The sequence below is a fragment of the Ursus americanus genome, chromosome 7, assembly GCF_024610735.1.
Source record: "Ursus americanus isolate L20-20 chromosome 7, mUrsAme1.1.p, whole genome shotgun sequence".
Classification (NCBI taxonomy): domain Eukaryota; kingdom Metazoa; phylum Chordata; class Mammalia; order Carnivora; family Ursidae; genus Ursus; species Ursus americanus.
Window position 1 is genome coordinate 51,161,542 of NC_142133.1, and position 11,620 is coordinate 51,173,161.

Sequence of the window (11,620 nt, forward strand, 5' to 3'; positions counted from 1 at the left end):
GGAATCTGATCAGTGGAGCCCTGGTTGGGACTGGGAGAGATGCCAGAGGCAAACCGAAGTCACCTCCCTGACTGGTGGACCTCTCTGTGGAATTGGGTAAGGGCAGCTTGAGGTGCTCTGAGAGCTGGGAAAATCTTCCTCTTGGAAAACAGTCCCTCCTGGGATCTGTCAGTTGATGGCTGACATGTCCACTCTCAGAGAGCCATTCCTTTGGCTTAGTATATGGTTCTGTCAAAAGGCAGAGCCCTTACGGGCAAAGGAGAGACTCGCCTTGATTCCTAACTCTGTGAGTTGCATGCAGGTTAAGTTTTAAAGGAGGTGGGGAGAAAAAGCTTTAAGGGTGTCCCGTGTCTGCAGGGAAAGAGCAATGACAACACAGTTTACAGATACCACCTGTCTTCTGAGCTGCCCCAATTTTAGATGTGCTATGCTCAGGGGGGTTTTCACATTTTATACAAAGCCTCCTTTTCTGTGTCTCCTGAGAAGCTCTGAACGACCCCGTGAACAGGCATCGCCTCCATTTTACAGATGAGGAAACAGAGAGCCGCTCCCAGCCCGTGGGGACAGAGAGCAGAGCAGCCAATGCTAGGGGATGGGGAGCTCCTGGGCCCAAGCGCCTCCTATCTCACCTCTGCCTCGTGTCGTCGGGGCAGGCCTGGAGGGAAGGGAAGGGGCCACACATGACAAAGTCCCTGTGAGTGTGACGAGGGTCTGCCCACCCAAGAGAGCTGGGATGGGGTGCATTGCATTCAGGCTGGCAATGTTAAATGCGGTTAGTTAGCAGCTGAACCCCGTGTTAACTAGGAGGGGGCTCTGCCTTGGAGCCTCATTTTTGCTTCTCCCTCTGTCTGGAGTGCCCAGCCAGACACCATGTTTCTCTGATCCCTTAGGCCTCTGTGGTCACCCTTCGGACAGGCCTCCTTTTTATTTTTTTAAAGATCTACTTATTTATTTTGGAGAGATGCATGCGGGAGGAAGGGCAGAGGGAGAGGGGAAGAGAATCTGAAGCAGACTCCCAGGTGAGCACAGAGCCTGACTTGGGGCTCTATCTCATGACTCCAAGATCACGACTGGAGCCAAAAATCAAGAGTCGGATGCTTAACGGACTGAGGCCGCCAGGTGCCCCTCGGACAGGCCTCTTGCACACACAATCGCTCTGCCTTGCACCCTGCCTGATTTTCACAGTGCTCGGGACATTTGCTTCTCTGTGGTCTGTCCCCCATCACTAGCATGCCAATTTGTTTCTGTCTTGATGTCACAGCATCCTAGCGGCCGAAGCAGTGCCTGGCTTGGGCAGGTGTTCAATAGGTAACTGACGAATGAATGAACAGGTGGCCGATAAAGGAACTGAACAGTCCCCTGTACACGCGGCCGCAAGCCGGCCAATTAATGCTAATAAAGCAGAGTGCCTGGTTTCCCTTCTCTAGAGGCTCCGGTGGAAACCGTGCTGTACGCACAGGATAAAGATGCGGCGAGCAAACTCATTCGTGTGGGTGAGAGGCTGTGCTGAGAACCATGTTATACTGCATTTTAATGGAAGTGACATTGCGGGTTTCTGATTTGCTTTCATCTGCTACATTTCTGTGTTTGCTTCTAGGGTTTGGTTTGATTTTTTTTAACTGGAGAGTCTAGGTAGGAAAAGCAGTTTCTAGAAATCATGATAAATCCAGCACCCGTGGTAATAGCTAAAGGGGATGGAGCATTGCATCCCGCTGAGTGCCACCCCAAGAACCTGGCCCGCACGATCCCATTTCATCCCCGCAGCAGCCAGTGTGGACAGATCGGAACATGGAGGCCTCAACCAGCGGGCATGCCGGCCTCGCGGTATCGCCTCCTTTCCAGTCGTTGGGGTAGCTCAGCGTGGGCAGTGGACACCCCTGGGTGTCCTTGGGTAGGAGGCCAAGTCACCCTATTTTGCTCTTTTCTAGGGTGTGAGGGTCACCCCGCAAAAGGGGGGGAATGGGGCCTGTCACCCTAGGAAAGTCTCTCTCATTGCCCGGCCCCAGGGGAGTTACCCCCGCCTGCCGTGGCCCAGCTCTGGGACAGCAAGGGCAGCAAACTGGGCACAGACCAGGCCCGGCCTTCTAGCTGCGGCCTCCCCGCTCCGTCACATTCCCTCCCCCCGAGATGCCTGCACGGGCTCATTTCCACGGCTGTCAGTAGGCTGCCTGCCAGAGGGCTTTCGTGAGATGTGCTGGGATCAGTTGCTGAGGACTCGGTGTCTGACGGGGCAGATGCTCAGAAACTGCAGTTGCCCTGAAATATTCTTTCTGTTATGGATTCATTTTTCAGTTTCGCTTCTGCCCCCCACCCCACCTGATGTGACAAGCCCCCTCACCGGCATAAAGATACAATGAGAGGAAGCCCATGGCCTGCTCGATAGTAGCCTGAAGCCATCAGGCCTCCCAGGAGCCTGTTTGGCAGCATAAGAACCTTCCAGGCTCATCTCAGCAGCCTGTGGACAGAGCCCCACAGGGAAACCCACGCTCGAGAGCTGGGTCCCGTCTGACCCTGAGGTTCATTCCATAGATGACTGTGAAAACTGATGGGAAGAGAACAGTCAAGTCGTTCTTACCTCAGAAGCAAGAAGACTTACTCCCCGCCCCCCACTTGAGAACAGTCATCCAGAGATGGGAATTCCCATCCGTCTTCTGTTAATTCATTCGTTACGTGGCCTAACGCAAGTCACTTGACTTCTCCGAAGCTCAGTTTCCTCTCCTGCGGAAGGAGAGTGGTGGTCTGAAGTGAGGCTGAAGCCCGCCCTTTACAACCAGCTGGGGGAATTTTCGTCAGCTAGATTCCATTCCAGGCCTATTATATGAGAATGTGCAGGTGGAAGACCCAGGTGATTTTCAGGCCCTTGTGGGGGTTTGGGGATCCTGGAGTGGATGGCTCCACCCTTCTCTCTCGGCTCTGACATCTGTGAAGGCTCACCACCCCAACTCCCCACGCCCATCCTTGTCCTGTGAGCCACAGAGTCATTTCCTGACTCAGGGATGTTTAAGCCCCAAATATCCCCGAGAGGGAAATGTCTACTCACTTTCTCATCCTGCTTCCATGGGTGTCCTCTGGGGACAGGCCCTGAGGACATCTGAAGGCTTCTCAGGAGATGGTAACAACAAAACTCTGTACTTAAGAGTGTTCAAAAGGGAGAATTCCTGCCAGTCATAAATTATCCCCTCTGACGCTGATGATTTTTCTGTTAGAGATTATTTACATACAGGCGGGAAACATGGCCCTGCTGTTCTCTCTCCGCTGGCTGAGAAGCAGGACATCTGCCAGCTCCCGAGTCACCTCACTTGGGTAGGAATGGGAAATACCAACTTTCTTCTTATTTCTTTTTTTTTTTTTTAATTTTTTAAATATTTTTTTATTATATTATGTTAGTCACCATACAGTACATCCCTGATTTTTGATGTAAAGTTCGATGATTCATTAGTTGCATATAACACCCAGTGCACCATGCAATACATGCCCTTCCCACCACCCATCACCAGCCTATCCCATTCCCCCACCCCCTCCCCTCTGAAGCCCGCAGTTTGTTTCTCAGAGTCCATAGTCTCTCATGCTTCATTCCCCCTTCTGATTACCCCCCCTTTCTTTTTTTTTTTTATAATGATTTTTTATTATATTATGTTAGTCACCATACAGTACATCCCCGGTTTTCGATGTAAGGCTCGATGATTCATTAGTTGTGTATAACACCCAGTGCACCATGCAATACGTGCCCTCCTTACTACCCATCACCGGCCTATCCCATTCTCCCACCCCCCTCCCCTCTGTAGCCCTCAGTTTGTTTCTCATAGTCCATAGTCTCTCATGTTTCATTCCCCCTTCTGATTACCCCCCCTTTCTTTATCCCTTTCTTCCCCTACTGATCATTCTAGTTCTTATGTTCCATAGATGAGAGAAATCATATGATAGTTGTCTTTCTCTGCTTGACTTATTTCACTTAGCATTATCTCCTCCAGTGCCGTCCATCCAACTTTCTTCTTATTTCTTGATCCTTGTTGCTTTTCTTCTTTCATTTCTTATCGCTTCTTAGGTGTTTTCATCTTCCTTCCTGCTCTTCTCTTCATTCTTCACACAATAATGTTTATTTAATTCTCTTCCAGTCCAAAGCTGGCTTGGTCCAGACCAAATGGAAATAAACATGATTACATCTGTTCTACGCTGAGGGAGATGGAGACAAAAATGGGTGCCAGATATTGTTGCAGTGATGACATCTGGGGGTGGGCAGAGGGCGCCAGGAGGTGAGAGGCTGAGCTCACAGGAGATGCGCCACTCCCTCCGGCTGGTGCGTGTGGTACCAAGTAAGGCGGAGACGTGATGATGTTCCAGCGTCCTCCACCCCCCGTCCTCCAGTACCGTGCTTCTCAGAGTGTGGCCCCGGGGCTGGCAGTGTCAGCTGCGCTGGGAACTTGTTAGAATGCAAATTCTTTTTTTTTTTTTTTTTAAGATTTATTTATGTATTTATTTGACAGAGACAGAGACAGGCAGCGAGAGAGGGAACACAAGCAGGGGGAGTGGGAGAGGAAGAAGCAGGCTCCCAGTGGAGGAGCCTGATGTGGGGCTCGATCCCAGAACGCCGGGATCACGCCCTGAGCCGAAGGCAGATGCCTAACGACTGCGCCACCCAGGCGCCCCAGAAATACAAATTCTTGAGTTCCATCCCAGACCAACTGAGTCTGAAACGCTGGGGGTAGGGCCTGGAAATCTGCTTTAACAAACTCCTGGTGATTCTAGCGCGGCACGAGGTTTGAGACCCATGGCTTTCCGGTGCTTAGACGCTCACTTATCATGAAGTGAAAGATTCGCTTGATGATCTGGACACGAAGGCGGGGGGTGGGGGGGGCAGATGTCTGAGGAAGCCCACAGGAAGACAAGAGTGGAGGCAGGAGACACAGCCGTATTCCCATAACGACTTGCACTGGGGCAAAACAGGCTGAACTGGGGAGTCAGGAAACTGGGAGAGTTTATTCAAAGAAGAATCCTTGCTCCCAAGTACAATTTCTATACCGTCTAATAAAACAACTCTGCTGGGTTCTATAGCAAATGCCAAGTAGAGTAACCGCTTGATTCCTAAATGATTTCTGAGAAATCGAGAACATTGTTTCTTCCCAAAAAGCTCTGGAGCGTAACATAACAAACACATAACAAACAGCCTAGTAGTGACAACATTTAACACTCAGTAAATGATAACATTTTACTGTGGTGGCTTCAGACGTGCCTTAATTCCACCCCCAACCCACTGTTTACTGGGCTTTACACACTAATGTAAATGGAGTCATCTTGCTGTTTGCTTTCTTCTCTCCGAGCTGTTCAGCTCCATCTCTGGGGCCACCTGTGGGTGTGGCTCATTCTCATCGCTGGGGGGTAGGGGCTCTGTCACATGGACGTGTCTCATCCCAATGTGCATTTAAGCGAAGATCCCGTTCAGTGTGTCCATGTACTCACGTAGGAGAGGAAAACTAGAAGTGAGAAATCATCTTTATATATATTAAAGGAGAGGTTTTGGGGTTTTTTTGTTTTTTTTCTAATTTGTATACGAAGGTCTCCAGATACACAGCTGGGGCTACCTTGCCAGTTTTCCAAGAAAAGATTTCTTTGTTTGTGAACTCCTTTTCTTCTTTCACTCACTCAACCAACAATTATTGAGCAGCTGCCTTGGGTCAGGGAATGCACAGGGTGCTGGGAACCAGTGTGAGCCAAATCCCGGAGGTTTGTAGAGAATGCAGAGTCAGGGGTGCCTGGCTGCCCCGCTTTTGAGTAGATGGTGGAGTAGGGGCTGACCAGATGTTTTTGCCTCATGGGGATGGCAGAGTGGGGGCCAGCTGAATATTCTGGCCTAGGCAACTCCAACCTGGAAAAATGAAAGAGTCTATCACCTCTGTCCACCTGCTTATAGCTGACCTACAACCTGAGCCGTTCCACTAAAACAGACCCTCCCCCCCAAAAGTGTCCCAAGTATAAGAACTGACCAGGTCCGTGGATTCGGGGGACCTGTGCTCCACATGGGGCTGACCCCTGCCTGCCAGCTGCTCAGAACCCAACTATCGATTCTGTTCAGTCAGAGCCTCCAATTCAGTAAACCCGGGGTGTTGTCATGTGATGAGTATTCTGAGGGGTCCACTATCGCCAGACTCTGCGGGGGGCACTAGGGGTACATCAGAGGCTCAGACTGACCCTGTCTCTGCCCAGGGAAGACCCACAAGAGGAGTACCATGATGCAGCGATTGGACATGGGGGAGGACAGGGGCCATGGGAGCATTGGAGAGGCCCCAACCCAGTCTTAAAGGGACAGGAGATGCCCCAGATTGAGATGGGAAAGAGGAAGGAGTAGACCACCCAGGATGGTTCATTTTATGTGTCAGCTTGACTAGGCTAAGGGATGCCCAGATAGCTGGTGAAAACGTTACCTCTGAGTGTATCTGTCAGGGTGTTTCTGGAAGGTGTTAGCATTTGAATTGGTAGATTGTGTAGAAGTGATGGCCATCCCCAGTGTGCACGGGCATCACCCCCGCCCCCCATGATGGGTCCCCGGATAGAATAAAAAGGCAGAGGAGGGGTGAATTCATTCTGTCTCCATGCTTGAGCTGACATCCATCTTCCCCTGCCCTCAGACATCGCTCCTGGTTGTTGGTCTTCCCAAATCAGATCAGGCCTTACACCAAGTCCTCTAATAAATGTCCTCTTAAACTATCCTTTTAGTTCTGTTTCTCTGGAGAACCATGACTAATACACAGGCCAAGGTGGTGGACAGTGAGTCCCAGCATTAACAAAGGGTCAGAACAAGGGAGAGCATGGTCTCTGCGAGGATCTGAAAGTATTTCAGGAGTAAGGAGCAAAGGAATAAGGGCAGAAACTGTACCAGAAGAGGCAGGCCTCATCCCAAACTCTGGTCCCAGTTTGGGGCAGAAGTGTCCCTGGAAAAGCAGACCAGCCAAGAAGGGGCACGGGCCAGTTCTCGGCCAATCCCCCATGCTTGCGGTTCTGTCTTGGGTGTGATGATGGCATACAGGGGACTCGTGCTGGGTTCCTCTTGCAGCTTTCAAATCTCTCCCCCCACAGACAGGAGCCAGGGGTTCGTGGGGGGCGGGGGGCGTGCAGCTCTCTCCCAGGCAGAGAGTCAGTGCTCAGCAAATGTGTGCACACGAACCTCAACACCCGGGTTTATTTATTAGGCCATCTCAGATGCTGGCCCATTTGGTAACCTGACACCAAGCCTGTCCTTCTGCATAGCTGGCAGGGGACCCATTGGCAGGTGCTGCGGCAGAGACTCGGGCCTACAGACAAGGGAGCCCTCAATCCCATGAGCAGGCTTGACACCAAGTCTGGAATTAAAGGATGGCTCTACTCAATGCCCTTTCTCACCCAGCAAACCAGTGAGACGGCCTGCTGTCTGGGGGCCTTGAACGCCTGGGTGTCTGTCCCCTCTGTATCTGATGGAGCTACTTTGCACTTCATTTGAAGGCCTTTTCTAGCTATGTTAGTGGCTCCAATGCCATACTTACACTGACTTTGAAGTGATTTTTACATCTCTGTTTCCCTTGGGGTGTGCTTATGACAGAAAGGACAGGGTGGTTTTAACGTCAGGACACGAGTTCTCATTCAAGGTGCAACTTCCCCCGTAACTGTACATAGTCCTGCTGAATCAAAGGGTCAGAGCTTCCAGGAAACAGCTTTTCTCCCCAAGGACAAAAGAGCCCTTGGTCCATAGTGGGGCTTGGTGAAAGGCTCAGCTGCCAAACTCAAAGAAATGGTTCCCTGCTGACTGCGAGTTTTCGTCTTGCTTATTGTTCTGTTCAGAAGCCTGGGAAGACAGAAGGAAGCTGCAGAAATGCCTTCGGACCCTGGGGGCCTCGGGGGGGCAGGGAGTATGTCCACGTGCGTTGCAAACCCCACCTCGACCCGCCGGGCTGACGGCCTGCCCAACGACCTCCTCCAGGGGTCCCGGTGCCCGCTGACGTGGTTTGACATTTACTGGCCCCTCTCGCTGCCAAGATCCCTTTCCTCCACCTGCGAGACAAAAATTCCCTCTTCCTTACCTTGTCCCTTGGGCTGCCCCAGACGGGATGCGAAATGGGGACTGACCGTGGAGGGGAAAACCTGGTTCCCTGGCCAGGAGCCTCGGCCGGTCTCAAGGCATTATCATCCAGGCGAAATGCCGTCTCTTTCTTTGGGAAGCTCCTGTTTCATGAAGCGAAGGGGGCCAGGGATTGTTCTGGATGGTGCTGTGACCCTGAAGGTGGAACCTGGGGAGTGCAGGACCCCAAACCCAATACCTAGAGGGAACTCTGGGGTGGGCATGACTCTAGGGGGCACCTCCAGGACCCGGCGACGGGGGGCAGGGTAAGGGCAGTGGGTCAAGACCACAGGGCCGCCTGGACAGCCTTCCCGCAAAATGACCGGGGCTTACACTCCATTCACGATGACCACGCAGGGAATCACACCCAGAATAGACTAGACAAGTGGCAGTAGGAAGGGGACAGAAAGGGGGCTGATGATTGCGTTTGGAATCAGCACTGTTGTAGCTCTGACTTCCTGGTAAGGGAAGGGAAAAAAAAAAAAGGAAAACAGTGTGGTATGCAGCTCTTATTGTCTAATAAAAGAAAATATTCTTCAGGGAATTTTTTTTCCTGGCAACAAATTCTTGGAAGAATTTATGTGACAGAACGCTCCAGGGGAACATCCTTGTGTTGGGAGGGAGGCCACCTAGTCTGGAGCGTCTTCGAAATTCCAGTCATGCGGGTGGAAGGGGGGCTGGGCTGCCATGCTGGTCCCATGCTGGAAGGTTGATCACAAGATGTTGCTCAGAAGGAGGGAGGGAGCTGGGAAGACGTCCGTGGGGAGTTGAGGCAGAGGCCAGGGCTGTGACAAAGACCGTACACCACGTCACTTGGTATCTGTTCCATCCTGCCTCAGTGAAACACACGGGGTCTATCCTGAGGAACAACAGCGAAGGCAAGAGTACGGGGGCTTGCTCCCTGGACTTTTCGGTCTCTTTAGGTTCTGATTAAGGCTGAAAGAGTGGTGCTTGAAGGGAACAGAAAGAGAGGGGGAGGCGGAAAAGGAGAGGAAGAAGAGGGGGAGGGGAAGGTGAAAAGAAACAGAAGTCTGGGAGGATAGAGAACAGGACAGAGGCGAATGAGACATGGGTCGGGGCAAGAGGCAAAGCCAAGGCCACGATTAGAAGTTCTGCTTTCTCTGCTGTCTGGCTTAGGGCCTCATTAAGTAAAAATTGACCCCCAGGAAGGCCATGGAAAGTTGGCCAAGTGGGAAAACTCAGGAGCTGGCTTCCACGACACTGATGGTCTAAGGATGTTCCAAGTTGCCATGTTGGCAGAATGAGGGAAGATAAGAGTGTTGTGGCCAAGTATTCCCTAAAGGCATCTGTGAAGGGCTGGGGACAAAGACTGGACAGAGGTGAGATTTGTCACAGTGGTGGGTGATTCTGGCCCACAGACCTGCCCTGTTTCCCAAAGAAACTCACCACACACAGAGTAGAGTCAGACAAGTTTGTAGGGAGGAGAGGAGAGAAATATCAGCAGATCAAAGGGTGAGCTAAGTGTCTTCTGTCTGTCCCACAAATCAGAGAGGAGGGGGCCAGATCTCAGGGTCACAACCTGAAGGCTGCAGTAAGGACCCCACAGTGAGGCTGCCACCTGGCTGGGAGGTCTGAGGACAGAAGGGTCTGCCTGGCTTCTCTGCTACCCAACTTCTCCAGTCACCAGTGAAGCTCAAGGGTACTCCCCCAGGACTCCCCAGGGATTCCGAGGTCTTGGTCCCTGAGTGGGGCCTCCTGCCTGGGCATTGGATGGGTGCAGGGGGAGCTCAGTCCGCACAACTTAAAGTGAGCCCACCTTCCACCCCACACTCACATCTCCAGAGCGGCGAGTCTGCCTCCTGCAGCAAGGGAGAGTGTCCTAAATCCTACCAGCAACCTCCACAGAGCCCTCACGCCACCCAGCCACCGCCCAGGACTTGAGAGGACTCAGTGTGGCTGAGGAGACCCACCCCAAAAAAGCAAAGATGCTTCAAGAACAGAAAAGCATCTTAGAAGATGCCTAATTTGGCTCCTTTGAGATTTCAGAAAGACACTCTGTCCAAAACCAACCAATCAACCAACCAAATTGCAAGGGTCAACATCGTTGTAGACACTGGAAGAATAGATGCCTTCAGTGAGTTATAAAATCTCTTACCCTGGGTCTTCCGCATTCTCCGGTACCCTCCCTCCTCCTTCTGTACTGAGTTTATAAAAAATCATACATTTGAAAGTTGACTTAAAATATTAAATATATGAACCACTGCCTGTTACTTTAGCATGAGTAGGAAATTAATTTTTCTACATCTTCATTTTTAAAGTTTTACAGACAATTGCAAGTGTTGCAGAAAAAAAATGTGTTCGTCCTCCTCGAAATAAACATTTTGTAGAAACTTCCCAATTTTCACCAGACAGAATGCCCCAGGGTTTGGGTTTGCCATTGCTGTCTACAGCTGGGCCTTGTCCTTGAAGCAGCCATGACTCAGCGAATTCAAAACAAACTTGAGTGTAGTTCTCCTCTTCAGAGACTCAAAACTCATCCTTGGCACACACCCTGTGACCGTTGTGTCACCTCCGCAACATCTGCTCAGTGGTGTCCCAATTCTACTGACTCACGGGGGAACCACAGGCAGCAGGCGGCCACAGAACGCACACACATGGGGTGGGCTGCTCGTCACCTGCGGTGTGACTCAGCAGCCAGCAGATGCCATCGTGGAAGAGCAGAAAAAAGACAAAAGGGCAGCTTGTCATGAGAAAACACAATGACGTGCTTATTTTCTGATTCTGGTGGCGTGCTGCTGGTCAGGTGGGAATTATCGGCCTCTCCAATCAAGTTGGGCAAAATGGAAACCGTCGTTTCTTTGGGCAGGTGGAGGTCACGGTTAGTCCGGACAAGGCAGACACGGCTGCGTGGTGGAGGGGACCTTGGCCAGGCCCCATGCGCTGTGTGGGGCAGCCCACAGAAGACCCTCCTCCACGGGCGTGCTTGTGTCTGCCCCTGCCCCCCAGAGTTCTTCCTGCCGCAGCAGCGGGGAGGCTGGAGACTGTGCAACAGGGGAAGTCTCCGCCAGGAACCTAACTGCTCCGCGCCTCCCCATGATCCTGCTCGGCCAACGGTCCTGCTCCCTGCTGGGGACACGAACAGCCCATAGGGCGGGGGGCCGGGGAGCCCTCCATCTCAAGGCCACAGTGAAGCAGAACTGACCAGCAGACTGAGCTCTGGTGCATCTCGAAGGTCAGGGCGGTCTGAGCCCCAGGGAGCTCTGTCTGTGTGTCATCGTGACCACAGTGAGGGGAGGAAGCACATTTGGTGCAGCTTATCTTTTGAAGACACCCAGAGGCGACCGTCAGCGCGATCGCCATGCCCATGTAACTGATGTGGTGGCCCAGTGTTCCAGAGAGTCACCTTCCAAGAATGAGGGGGTTGACCTTTGGGGAAGGGTAGGGAGCCCCGACATCTGTTATGTGCCAGGCCCAGCAGACTCCCTGGCACCTCTGAAGAGGGCCTGGTCTGGAGGGAGAGCGAGAGGCTCAGGGACAGGTGACAGGCGATGTTGACATCTTGCCAAGGCTGGG

The 11,620-nt window shown here is 52.0% G+C and overlaps 1 pseudogene across 8 annotated transcripts in view; it reads left to right on the forward strand.

Annotated features, from left to right (window-relative positions):
• Positions 1 to 11,620, forward strand: part of LOC123799763 (NADH dehydrogenase [ubiquinone] 1 alpha subcomplex subunit 1 pseudogene) — a 270,558-nt pseudogene that overhangs the window by 147,003 nt on the left and 111,935 nt on the right. The gene's annotated exons all lie outside the window — the stretch shown is intronic.